The sequence below is a fragment of the Rutidosis leptorrhynchoides genome, chromosome 10, assembly GCF_046630445.1.
Source record: "Rutidosis leptorrhynchoides isolate AG116_Rl617_1_P2 chromosome 10, CSIRO_AGI_Rlap_v1, whole genome shotgun sequence".
Classification (NCBI taxonomy): domain Eukaryota; kingdom Viridiplantae; phylum Streptophyta; class Magnoliopsida; order Asterales; family Asteraceae; genus Rutidosis; species Rutidosis leptorrhynchoides.
Window position 1 is genome coordinate 98,999,624 of NC_092342.1, and position 12,431 is coordinate 99,012,054.

Here is a 12,431-nt window from a genome sequence, read left to right on the forward strand (position 1 = left end):
TTCAACAAGTCTATTAACTATTAATCCAGTTCCGTATCCGGTAAAATGAATAATTATTGGTATTTATAGATATCCCGTCCACCGTACCCAGTCAAGCGTATGTGGTTATATATAAATACGTCGAATTATAAGTTTGTATATTAAATTAACAAGGTATTGTTTAGTTAATATAAAACCCATTAATAGCTCATAGTCTAATTTCCATAAGTGTCGTTCTTTTATCCAAACCCCAATTATGGTACAAAGCTCAATTACCCAATTTTAGTAATTAGCCCAACATCATGATTACTTCGGTATTAAATAAGCATAATAATAACTTAGCTACGAGACATTAAATTAAAAAGGTTGAACATAACTTACAATGATTAAAAATAGCGTAGCGTTACACGGACAGAATTTCGACTTACACCCTTACAACATTCGCTAACATACCCTTATTATTAGGATTAAAATTAAAATTAAAATTAAAATATAAATTATAAATTATAAATATAAATATTACGTATATAGATAGAGAGATTGATGGATATTGGATGAAAAATTGATCAGAATTCGTTGGGCTTTATAGGGAGTTTCAGTTTTTGGGGCTCCGCGACACGCGGCCCATTCCTTCTTCAAACTCCGCGAGTCGCGGAGTTTGTAATTACAGCTCACTCCATTTTGGCTCTTTGTTTACCGACGGTTTATTATATAAATATAATATATATATAATTTATATAATTAATTATATATTATATTATATTTATATACATAGTTAACTTGTAATTTTTAGTCCGTTGCGTCGAGCGTTGAGAGTTGACTCTGGTCCCGGTTCCGGATTTTCGAACGTCCTTGCGTACAATTTAATATCTTGTACTTTGCGTTTTGAATCTTGTACTCTTGTAATTTCGAGACGTTTCTTATCAATAATTGGAACCTCTTTGATTGTCTTTTGTACTTTTGAGCTTTTTGGTCGTTTGCGTCTTCAATTCGTCGAATCTGTCTTTTGTCTTCACCTTTTATTATTTAAACGAATATCACTTGTAATAGAACAATTGCAACTAAAAGCTTGTCTTTCTTGAGGAATAATGCTATGAAATATATGTTCGTTTTTAGCATTATCAAATATTCCCACACTTGAGCTTGTCCTCAAGCAATATTGTCTTGAAATACTAGAATCACTTCTTTATTCTTCATACTTTGTACATCAGTGATTTCTATACGGCGGTATAAACAATGGTAGTAACGATATGGTTTACAGTCCCACATGACTATAAAAATTTAGATCCATTAAGGAAATTGGATCTTTATGAAAACATTTGATCTTTTGAAAATTAAATCTAGTTTTTACCCTAGATAAGTTTTCCGGAATAACCCTTCACCGGTGTTTGCAAAATATTTTTGTGTGTTTGGTGGGTTTCAGATTTGAAAATTTTAGCTCAAAACTTATGGTTTTGTGTCACCCACTTGCTAACCTTGTATTTGGAAAGCAACACGTCCAGTTTACTTGTCCCGTATATTACCTTTCGGTAAACTACCATCCGGTTGTAAAGGAAAGCGTTGAACAAGCAACTGTGAAGGCAATGTCCCCTGACATGCTTTTAATTATGGTCTATAACGTGTCAGACGCAATTACTATCCTTGGTAGGAGCAATAGTAAAGCTCACCCTTATAATTTGTAGGTTTGGCACAAGGTCCTGTCTTTGACCACTATGCAATCACCGTTCTTACGGTTGACACCCGATTTGGTTCAGGTGACCTAATGAATTCCAGGTGAATTCCTAGGATTTTACGTTCAATGGTAATGAATGCATTGAAAATGGGTTTTTAGAAAACAAATCGGTTTGTAATTTTGATCAAAATATTTTCTCGTTCAGGCTCGAGTTTAGATATCATTGAATTCCATGAGTTTGTAATTCTCAATCTTTAAGGTCAATCTCAAGGATTGAGTAATATCAGGCTTAAAAGCTGATTTTTGATCTTTTAAGGAGATTATCCTTTCTGGAGATCTGATTCATTAGTCTTATCCAGCTAATTTGCATGGTGCCCCCCCATTGTACGAGATAAATCCTTCTCATGGTTAGGATAAATCTGACCACTTGGCGACCCTGTTTAATGCTGAGGTCCGTGGATTTCCTGCTGATTTTAGTGATGACTTTTCTAGGTTTTTCGTCAACCTAGAGTTGGTCTGGACGACAACTTCCTGACCTAAATCAAGAAGCGCGTTTCTTTTTCGGAAGACTTTACTTCCTTTTAATGATGGAATTGATTCATCGTGTAGATCCATCTCTTCTTTTCTTTCATCAGGTAAAACAGTTTAGTTTAGTCCAAAGCAAAAATATTTTCAGTTATTTGTACAAAAATATGTGACATATGTTTTGAATAATTGAATAACTTGGAGAATTTTCCCACACATGGCTTTTATTTTCCTTTTTATTGTCCTCTATTCCATTTTAAATGAATTTTAACATTTTGGTTTGTTTATCAATTTATGTCCTTTCCGAGGTAACAATAATTTCGGTGTTAAAACCTAGTTTTATCATTCATAAATATGTATAAACATGATTTTGAGTTCAATTAATTAAAAATTTTGAAAATTTTTACTAGAATTGGGTAGTCAGTATATAAGACTAGGGCTGTTCTTTATTATCAGAGAGCACTAGATTCTAATACAACTACTACTTTACTAGTATTTCTAATGGTAACCAAGTGTATAAAGTAAAAATTTTAAAATCCGAAAGAATTTAACCCCTTCCCACACTTAAGATCTTGCAATGCCCTCATTTGCAAGAAATCAGTAACAATTTAAATTATTGAGGGTGATTTATGTGAAAATGATTAAATTTTACCAAAGTTTCCAAACATATTTGTGTTTGTTTGCTGAATGATAAATGGTGCACATCATTTGTTCATTCCGTCTTGTTGTTATTTCACATATATTTTGCATCTTGTCGTCAAAATTAGTTGCTTTTGCTGAGCTTAATTCCAGTCTTTGAAAATGCGTTGTTTTACCATGTTGTGTACATAAGATAAACTGCATACATATATACATATTTTTGAAGTTTGGTATATTACCCCACATTCAAAAATTATTAAAATCTAAGAATAAAAGTTAGAAAATTATAAAAACTATTACAATATTAAATAAGTATTAAACGTATCAACATTACAAATTACAAAATAAATAAAACTAAGTAGACTAGGGATGATACTGATACCAGTAGGGGTTCCATGCATAACCATAGGTGCTATAAAATGCTTCGGCTGGGTTATACGTAGGATACGGTGGTTGAATCTCTATAGACCAGGGAGGGAATATGGGCGATAGAGTAGGAATATAGTTTCTACCTATATGTTGGCAATAAGCTATGATTTGGTTTTGATGAACTTGCCAATCTTCAAATGCTCTATGTCTAGCATTTTCGTACTCCTGTGAAGCTATAAACCTTTGCATTTCTTGCATTTCATTTCCCCCTCCTACATTACCTTGCTGTTGGTTTCTCTTAACCTGTGGATGTCTACCATGGTATTGTACTGCGGCGTTATTTCGCCTCTTCAAAACTTTCGCACCATGGAATACATTTAAACCTATTGTATCGCGGGGTTCTGGTTCTTCGACTAATAATCCCCCCGACTTATATCCACACCGAGATATTCAGCAATCAAAGTAATAAATATACCACCTCTTATTATGCTATGCGGTCTCATCCCCCTAACCATAGCTGATAAATAATAACCCACACAATAAGGTATACTTACAGCGCTTTGTGGGTCTCGAATACACATATGGTAAAACAAATCCTGTTCATTTACCTTTTCCTTGTTCTTACCTCTTTGTGTAATCGAATTAGCTAAAAACCTATGAATTACTCTTAATTCAGCTCTATCTATATCCAAATAAGAGTAATTTCCCCCTTTGAATCGGTGATGACTTGTTATTTGACTCCATACACCATGTGTATCAAAATTTTCATCTATCTTTCTACCATTTAGTATCAACCCTCTACAATCGGCAGATGCTAACTCCTCAGGCGTATATATACGTAAAGCCTGAGCCATGTCTAGTAAAGACATGTGGCGCATCGAACCTCCTAACAAAAATCTAATAAAAGATCGATCGGTTAAACTAGCTACCCGATCATTTAATTCTATACTACACAACAATTCTTCACACCATACTTTATATACAGGTCTACGCATGGTGAATAAACGTACCCAGTCGTTAAAAGTAGAATTACCATACCTCTGTGCAAGTAATTCCCTAATTGGCCCGGCCAATTCTACAGCTTCTAATGGTCCCCATTCTATGACCCTAGGTACCTCAACAACTTTAGAATGAAGAGTATGCAAACCCCTTTGGTATTTTGGATAATCTATCCAAAGTCTGTCAAATCTCAGGTTCGGGTGCAAATCTTCCAAGTGCATATCAGAAAATGTCATGACTGGATGAGGTATATCTTGTTTGTAGTAGTTATCCACCTCCTGTTGTTCCGCATTCTCAGCAGGAGCATTGCGAGCTTGGGATGAAGATTCACCCCTTTCAGTCTGCAAAACACATCAAACACAATTTTTGTGCATCCAAATATGCATTAGTGTCAGCAAAATCATCAATCAAAATAATTACAATGACATGATCAATTTATATCAAACTTAAGCTCATTTTCATATTTTCATCAAATCTACACTTTTTCAATTAAGCATATACGAAAATGTTCGCCAAGTTCATAAGCATTCAACTCAAATAACATGTCAAAATAATCATTACTAGCAATTAAACAAGTTTCAAATGGCATTATCTCTCAAAAATCAAGTTCATGAATTTTAGACTTGAAAAAGTCCACTTTAATTCTCAAAATCATGTTTAGGCTCAAAGTTTGGATCATTTAACTACCTAAACATGTTACACTACTTAATTTAGCAACAATTCATGACAAAAATCGGCCATAACCTGTTTATATCAAAAAGCCCCAAATTGCTCAAGAACACAAACCCTAGATTACTCAAAATTTGAAGTTTAAGGCTTCTAATTATGTTAAATAGCATCAATCTAGGTTATACAAGCATAATACATAAACAATTTAAGCATAATTACATTAAAAAGCATCAAAATCAAATTGGGGAAAAAATTGCTCAAGAACACTAATTTTCGGATTAAATGGTGTTTAGGTGTAGAAATTTACCGGTTTTCTTGAGTAATTCCTTGATAGCATTCTTCTCAACATGATTTTAGTAAAAGATTTGATAATTAACGGTCAAAAATTGTGAATTTGGGGGTGTTTTTTCGGGTTTTTGCGGGTTTTATCGCAGTGTTTTCGTGGGTGTGGGTTGTGGACTGATCAGTTCTGCCCCTTTTATTTTTTTCGGTATTTTTGGAACTCCGCGAGTCGCGGTGTTTTTCCCTTTCAAACTCCGCGAGTCGCGGAGTTTGTAATTTTTTTTTTTTTTTTTTACACAAACCTTAACTTGTGAAACAAATATAAAATAAATTTAAAATTTTGTTTTCCTTTGTTTTAGGACGAGGTCGTTTCGGATCGATGTCCTAGTCCGTCCTTCGACAAAATTTTAAAATTTGTCTTTTTCAAGCGATTGTTTTAAAAGCTTAGATTTTTTTTTTTTTAGTTTTTTAATGTTTTTGGCATACTTTAATTCAATAAGATTAAAAATAATGATAATAAAAGTTCTCGTCCCTCCCTCGGGTAAAGCAATTTCGGTTCAACGACCTAGTCTTCAACTTACGACGAATTTTAAAAATCATATTTTTAACTTAATGAGATAAAGTAAATTTTTGTTTTTAAATTCACACAACGTAAATATAAAATTCAAAATTAATATTAAAAATTCACACCAAACTTAAAATTTGAAATGCATAAAATTAAAAATTCATATTTTAAAAATTAAATATTCACACCAAACTTAATTTAAAAATTCATATTATAAATTCACACCAAACTTATATTAATTTTTCAAATATTTACAATTTTAAATATATTGATTTTACAAAGTTTACAATATTAATTTAAGATTTATATATTAGTTTTAAAAACATGGTAAAAATAAAATTAAAAATATTTTTGGCTTTTTATCCCACTTTAATCAATCAAATATTATCAAAAATATGCGCCCCTCTTTTCGGTAAAGTAATTTCGGTTCCATGACCTAATTTAACTCATGACGAATTTTTGAAATTTTTTGGGTTGATTGATTAAAGATATTTATACCTTAAGAATAAACGTTAAATTTCGCAGTGATTTAATAAATTTTTGAATGATATCAATAATTTCGGTCGCCAAACCTAATTTTATTCAATACCAATTTAATACTTTATAGCGAACAAATTAGCGTTTATTATCAAAAGGTTAAAAATAAAAATAAAAAAATAAAAACTGTACAAAAATACCTGTGAAATAGATTTCTTAGTTATATGATCTATCCCATTCATAAGATAGTCGGTTTAATTGGTTTTCCATGGCTACATAGGCGTAACCTCGAGCATTCAGTGTTTTTTCTTCTAAACATATGAACGGTCCGTCTCTGCATAAAGTAACAAATTCGGTGTTTGAATAGGTTTGATTATTTGAACATTTACCTCCATGTGACTATTTTCCGCATTTGTGACATCTTTCTAGGTGTCGTGCTCTTCTTTTCGCTGCGGATTTTGATTTTCCTTTACCAAATTGTAACTTATTATCTTCGCATCTGGATTCTTTTCTAACTCCGTCCAATCTTTCTCTGATTACTGATACTATTTCACTCGGAAGTGTGTCATTATTACGTTTAGTGATCAAAGCGTGTAGCATTAGACCATGGTTTAGTTCACAGGCAGTCTTCATTTCCTAAAAAAATAAAAATTCAGAATGGGGGGAGAAGACTAGTTCTTTAGGGTCTGCTAGGGAAAGACCGTTCGGGTTCCATTTTCGAGAACTACACGAAAACAGACAATCTAACTCTAACAGAAATACATAAACCCCCTATACTTAGTTAGATGTGGTATCGAAATTGTGATTAACTTCATTGTCTTCTTCCATCGGACCATGTATGTAATGTTTAACTCTGTGACCATTAACTTTAAATTTAATCCCATTTGAATTTATTAATTCTATCGTTCCGTATGGGAAAACTCTTTTGACTATGAATGGTCCAGACCATCTTGATTTCAATTTTCCAGGAAATAGCTTGAATCGTGAATTGAAAAGAAGAACTATGTCTCCTTCTTTAAATTCTTTTGAACTTCTGATTCTTTTATCATGCCATTTCTTCGTTCTTTCTTTATAGATTAACGAATTTTCGTATGCTTCATGTCTTAATTCTTCTAATTCGTTTAGTTGACTTAATCGTAGACGTCCGGCTTCATGTAAATCAAGATTACATGTCTTCAAAGCCCAAAATGCTTTGTGTTCAATTTCTACTGGAAGATGACATGCTTTTCCATAAACAAGTCTAAAAGGTGTGGTTCCAATTGGAGTTTTGTAGGCTGTTCTAAAAGCCCAGAGTGCATCCTCCAATTTAATGGACCATTCCTTCAGATTTGATCCTACGGTTTTCTCTAGAATACGTTTTAAAGCTCGGTTGGTATTTTCAACTTGTCCAATTGTTTGTGGATGATATGCGGTGGAGATTTTATGAGTTACTCCATATCTTTTAAGAACTTTCTCAAGTTGATTATTACAGAAATGAGTACCCCGATCACTTATTAAAGCTTTCGGTGTTCCAAACCTTGCAAAAAGACGTTTTAAAAAGTTGACTACAACTCGTGCATCGTTAGTTGGGAGAGCTTGTGCTTCCGCCCATTTAGATACATAATCAATGGCTACGAGTATATATAGATTATTATGAGATTTTGGAAATGGACCCATAAAGTCAATACCCCAAATGTCAAATACTTCACATACTTGGATGACATTTTGTGGCATTTCATCACGTTGACTTATTTTTTCGGCCCTTTGACAGGCATCACAGGATTTGCAAAGAAGGTGAGCGTCTTTGTAAATTGTAGGCCAATAGAATCCAACATCATAAACTTTTCTTGCTGTTAGTTGAGGCCCATAATGCCCTCCTGTTGGTCCTGTGCGACAATGGTTTAAAATTTTACTAGCTTCATCTCCAAATACACATCGGCGTATTATTTCATCGGGACAACTTTTAAACAGATGTGGATCTTCCCAAAAATAGTGTTTTATATCACTGAAGAATTTCTTTCATTTTTGGTACGATAATCCTTTTTTCAAGGAATCCACAAACTAAGTAGTTTGCATAGTCTGCAGACCATGGAATTTCTTTATAATCTATCTTCAATAGATATTCATCAGGAAAGTTGTCTTGTATGGCCGATTCATTTAGAACTTCTAATTCGGGATTTTCAAGACGAGAAAGATGATCAGCGGCGAGATTTTCTGCTCCTCTTTTATCTCGGATTTCAATATCAAACTCTTGTAAGAGTAAGATCCAACAGATTAATCTTGGTTTAGCATCTTGTTTTGAAAATAGGTATCTAAGAGCAGAATGGTCGGTATAGACCACCGTTTTTGCTAGAACGAGATATGATCGAAATTTGTCAAAAGCAAAGACAATAGCAAGGAGTTCTTTTTCAGTAGTTGTATAGTTCGTTTGTGCTCCTTGTAACATCTTACTAGCATAATATATAGGTTGAAATCGTTTTTCAATCCTTTGTCCTAAAACGGATCCCATTGCAAAATCACTTGCATCGCACATTAGTTCAAATGGTAGATTCCAATTTGGTGTTATCATGATCGGCACATTAGTGAGTTTCTCTTTAAGAATATTAAAAGATTTGATACACTCATCTGAAAAGATGAATGGAGCATCATTTTCTAGGAGTTTATTCATAGGAGTGGCAATTTTAGAAAAATCTTTTATGAAACGTCGGTAAAAACCGGCATGCCCTAGAAAACTCCTAACTCCTCTAACATTGGTGGGATGTGAAAGTTTAGCAATTACATCTACTTTAGCTCTATCCACTTCAATTCCTTCTTTTGAAATTTTATGTCCAAGAACGATGCCCTCTTTAACCATGAAATGGCATTTCTCCCAATTAAGTACTAGATTTGATTGTTCGCATCTAATAAGCATTCGTTCAAGATTAGCTAGACATGTTTCAAATGTATCACCGAAGACTGAAAAGTCATCCATGAAAACTTCCATGCATTCTTCTATCATGTCATGAAAAATCGCCATCATACACCTTTGAAAGGTTGTAGGGGCGTTGCAAAGTCCAAATGGCATGCGTTTGTAAGCAAAAGTACAATAAGGGCACGTGAATGTGGTTTTCTCTTGGTCCTCGAGTGCTATTGGAATTTGAAAATATCCGGAAAATCCATCTAGAAAACAATAGTAACTATTTCCGGCTAATCTTTCCAACATTTGATCAATGAAAGGTAAGGGAAAGTGATCTTTTCTGGTGGCGTCATTTAATTTTCTATAATCAATACATACACGCCATCCTGTTACAGTCCTAGTAGGAATAAGCTCATTTTTCTCATTTGTAATGACAGTCATGCCAACCTTCTTAGGCACGCATTGAACTGGGCTTACCCATGGACTATCAGAAATTGGATAAATTAGACCTGCGTCTAGCAGTTTAATAATTTCTTTTTAACTACATCTTGCATATTAGGATTTAGTCTTCGTTGGCGTTGCACATACGTTTTATGACCTTCTTCCATAAGGATTTTATGTGTGCAATACGAAGGACTTATTCCTTTAATATCATGAATCTTCCATGCAAAGGCTGATTTATGAGCTTTCAACACAGAAATGAGTTGTGATTTCTCATTTTCAGTAAGAGAAGACGATATTATTACAGGTAATTCAGATTCACCATGTAAATAAGCGTATTCCAAATGGTTTGGAAGTGACTTTAACTCTAATTTCGGTGGTTCTTCTATCGATGATTTATATCGATATCTGTCTTCTTCTTTTAGCATTTGAATTTCTTCTGTTGTTGGTTCATATCCATTAGCTATAAGTGTAGCTAACATTTCAGCTTCATCAATTTGTTCTGTTCCTTCTCCTAAAGAACATTCTCCTGTTCCTTGTAATTCTGGAAATTCTTCTAATAATTCTGCATGTGCATCTATAGTTTGAATATAATAACATGTATCATCTGCAGATTGTGGTTGTTGCATTGCTCTATCAACTGAAAAGGTAACACTCTCATCCTCTATACTTAGGGTCAATTTCTTACCGAACACGTCTATCATTGCTTTAGCCGTGTTTAAGAATGGTCTTCCTAATATGAGAGGAACTTGAGAATCTTCTTCCATGTCCAGAACAACAAAATCTACTGGAAATACTAAAGTACCAACTTTAACTAGCATGTTCTCCATTATCCCTCTAGGATATTTTATTGATCTATCGGCTAGTTGTATGCTTATTCTGGTTGGTTTCAATTCTCCAAGGTCAAGTTTAGCGTATAGTGAATATGGCATTAGATTTATACTAGCACCTAAGTCTGCCAATGCTTCTTTTGAACTAAGACTACCCAGAAAACATGGAATTGTGAAACTTCCTGGATCAGATAGTTTTTCTGGTATCTTATTCAACAGCACTGCTGAACAATTAGCATTCATGGTAACAGCCGAGAGTTCTTCCATTTTCTTTCTATTTGAGATTAGATCTTTCAAGAATTTAGCATATCTAGGCATTCCTGAAATCACATCAATGAAAGGAAGATTTACATTTATCTGTTTAAACATATCCAAGAATTTGGATTGCTCGGCTTCAAGTTTCTCTTTCTTCATTTTACTCGGGTAAGGAAGTGGTGGTTGGTATGGTTTAACATAAGGTTTAGCCTTAACTGTGTTATCTTCATTAACCTTTTCAACTACCGGTTCTTTTTCCTTATCTTGATTAGGTTGTGGTTCTTGTGGAGTAGGAATAGCTTCATCAGAAGTTACAGGTATTTCAGGTGGTTTAAGTGTTGTACCACTTCTTGTGGTAATGGCTTTAGCAGTTTCATTCCGGGGGTTAGCATTTGTATCACTAGGTAGACTTTCCGGTTTTCTTTCACCTATTAACCTTGCTAGGTTACTTACTTCTTGTTCCAGATTTTGAATAGAAGCTTGTTGATTTCTAAATGCTTGAGCATTTTGTTCATTAGTTTGTTTCTGAGATGTGAAAAACTGCGTTTGAGTTTCAACTAGCTTCGTCATCATATCTTCTAAATTCGGCTTTTTATCATCGGTTTGTTGTGGTGGTTTGTTTTGAAAATTAGGTCTTTGCTGATTGTAATTATTATTGGATACTTGTTGATTGCTAGGACCTTGTTGGTTGTTGTATGAAATATTTCTGTTATAGTTCTGGTTTTGATTGTAAATAGGTCTTGGCGGTTGATAATTATTCTGATAATTATTTCCAGGCCTTTGGTTTATGTATGAAATGTTCTCTCTTTGTTCCATTGTTAGTTCAATACTGAGATAATCTTTTGTCAAATGTGGTCCTCCACACAACTCACAACTAATTCGTATTGAGTGAATATCTTTAGTCATCTTTTCCATTCGTCTCTCAACAGCATCTATCTTTGCGGAAATGGAATCTAAGTCATGGCTAGAATCGGCTCTAGCTGCTTTAGATGATCTAACGATATCTTTTTCTTGGTGCCACTCATGTGAGTGGGAAGCAGTGTTATCAATAATTTTGTAAGCATCAGTTTCGGTTTTCTTCATAATAGAACCACCAGCTGCTATATCTATGTCTTTCCTTGTAGTGATGTCGCATCCTTGGTAGAATATTTGTACTATTTGACAGGTGTCTAAACCATGTTGCGGACATCCTCTTAATAACTTTCCAAATCTTGTCCACGCCTCATATAGAGTTTCATTTGGCTTCTGTGTAAACGTAACAATTTCTGCTTGAAGTCTTACGGCTTTAGATGCCGGAAAGAATTGTTTAAGAAATTTTTCAACTAAAACATCCCATGTATCAATCGCCCTTTCAGGTAACGATTCCAACCAATCTTTGGCTTCTCCCTTTAAAGTCCAGGGAAATAACATGAGATATATCTGTTCATCCTCCACTTCTCGGATTTTAAATAGTGTGCAGATCCTATTAAAGGTACGAAGATGTTCATTTGGATCTTCCTTCGGCGCACCACTAAATTGGCATTGATTAGCCACCATGTGTAGAATTTGTCCTTTGATTTCATAATCTGGCGCATTAATGTCTGGATGAGTAATTGCGTGACCTTGGCCAGTGCGTTTAGCTCTCATTCGGTCTTTCATACTTAAAGGTTCCAGATTCTCCATAATTGAATTTGTTGAATCGGAATCACTAGAGGATTCTGATTTAATGGTTCGTTCCTCAACAATCTCTGTTTGAATGATTGGTGGTTCCGGAGGAAAATTTAATGGTTCAGGATCTACGAATCGTCCCTGAATATTCTCCGGATTCTCAATTGTGAGGTCGGGTTCAAAAAATGGATTATCGGAAATTTGAAC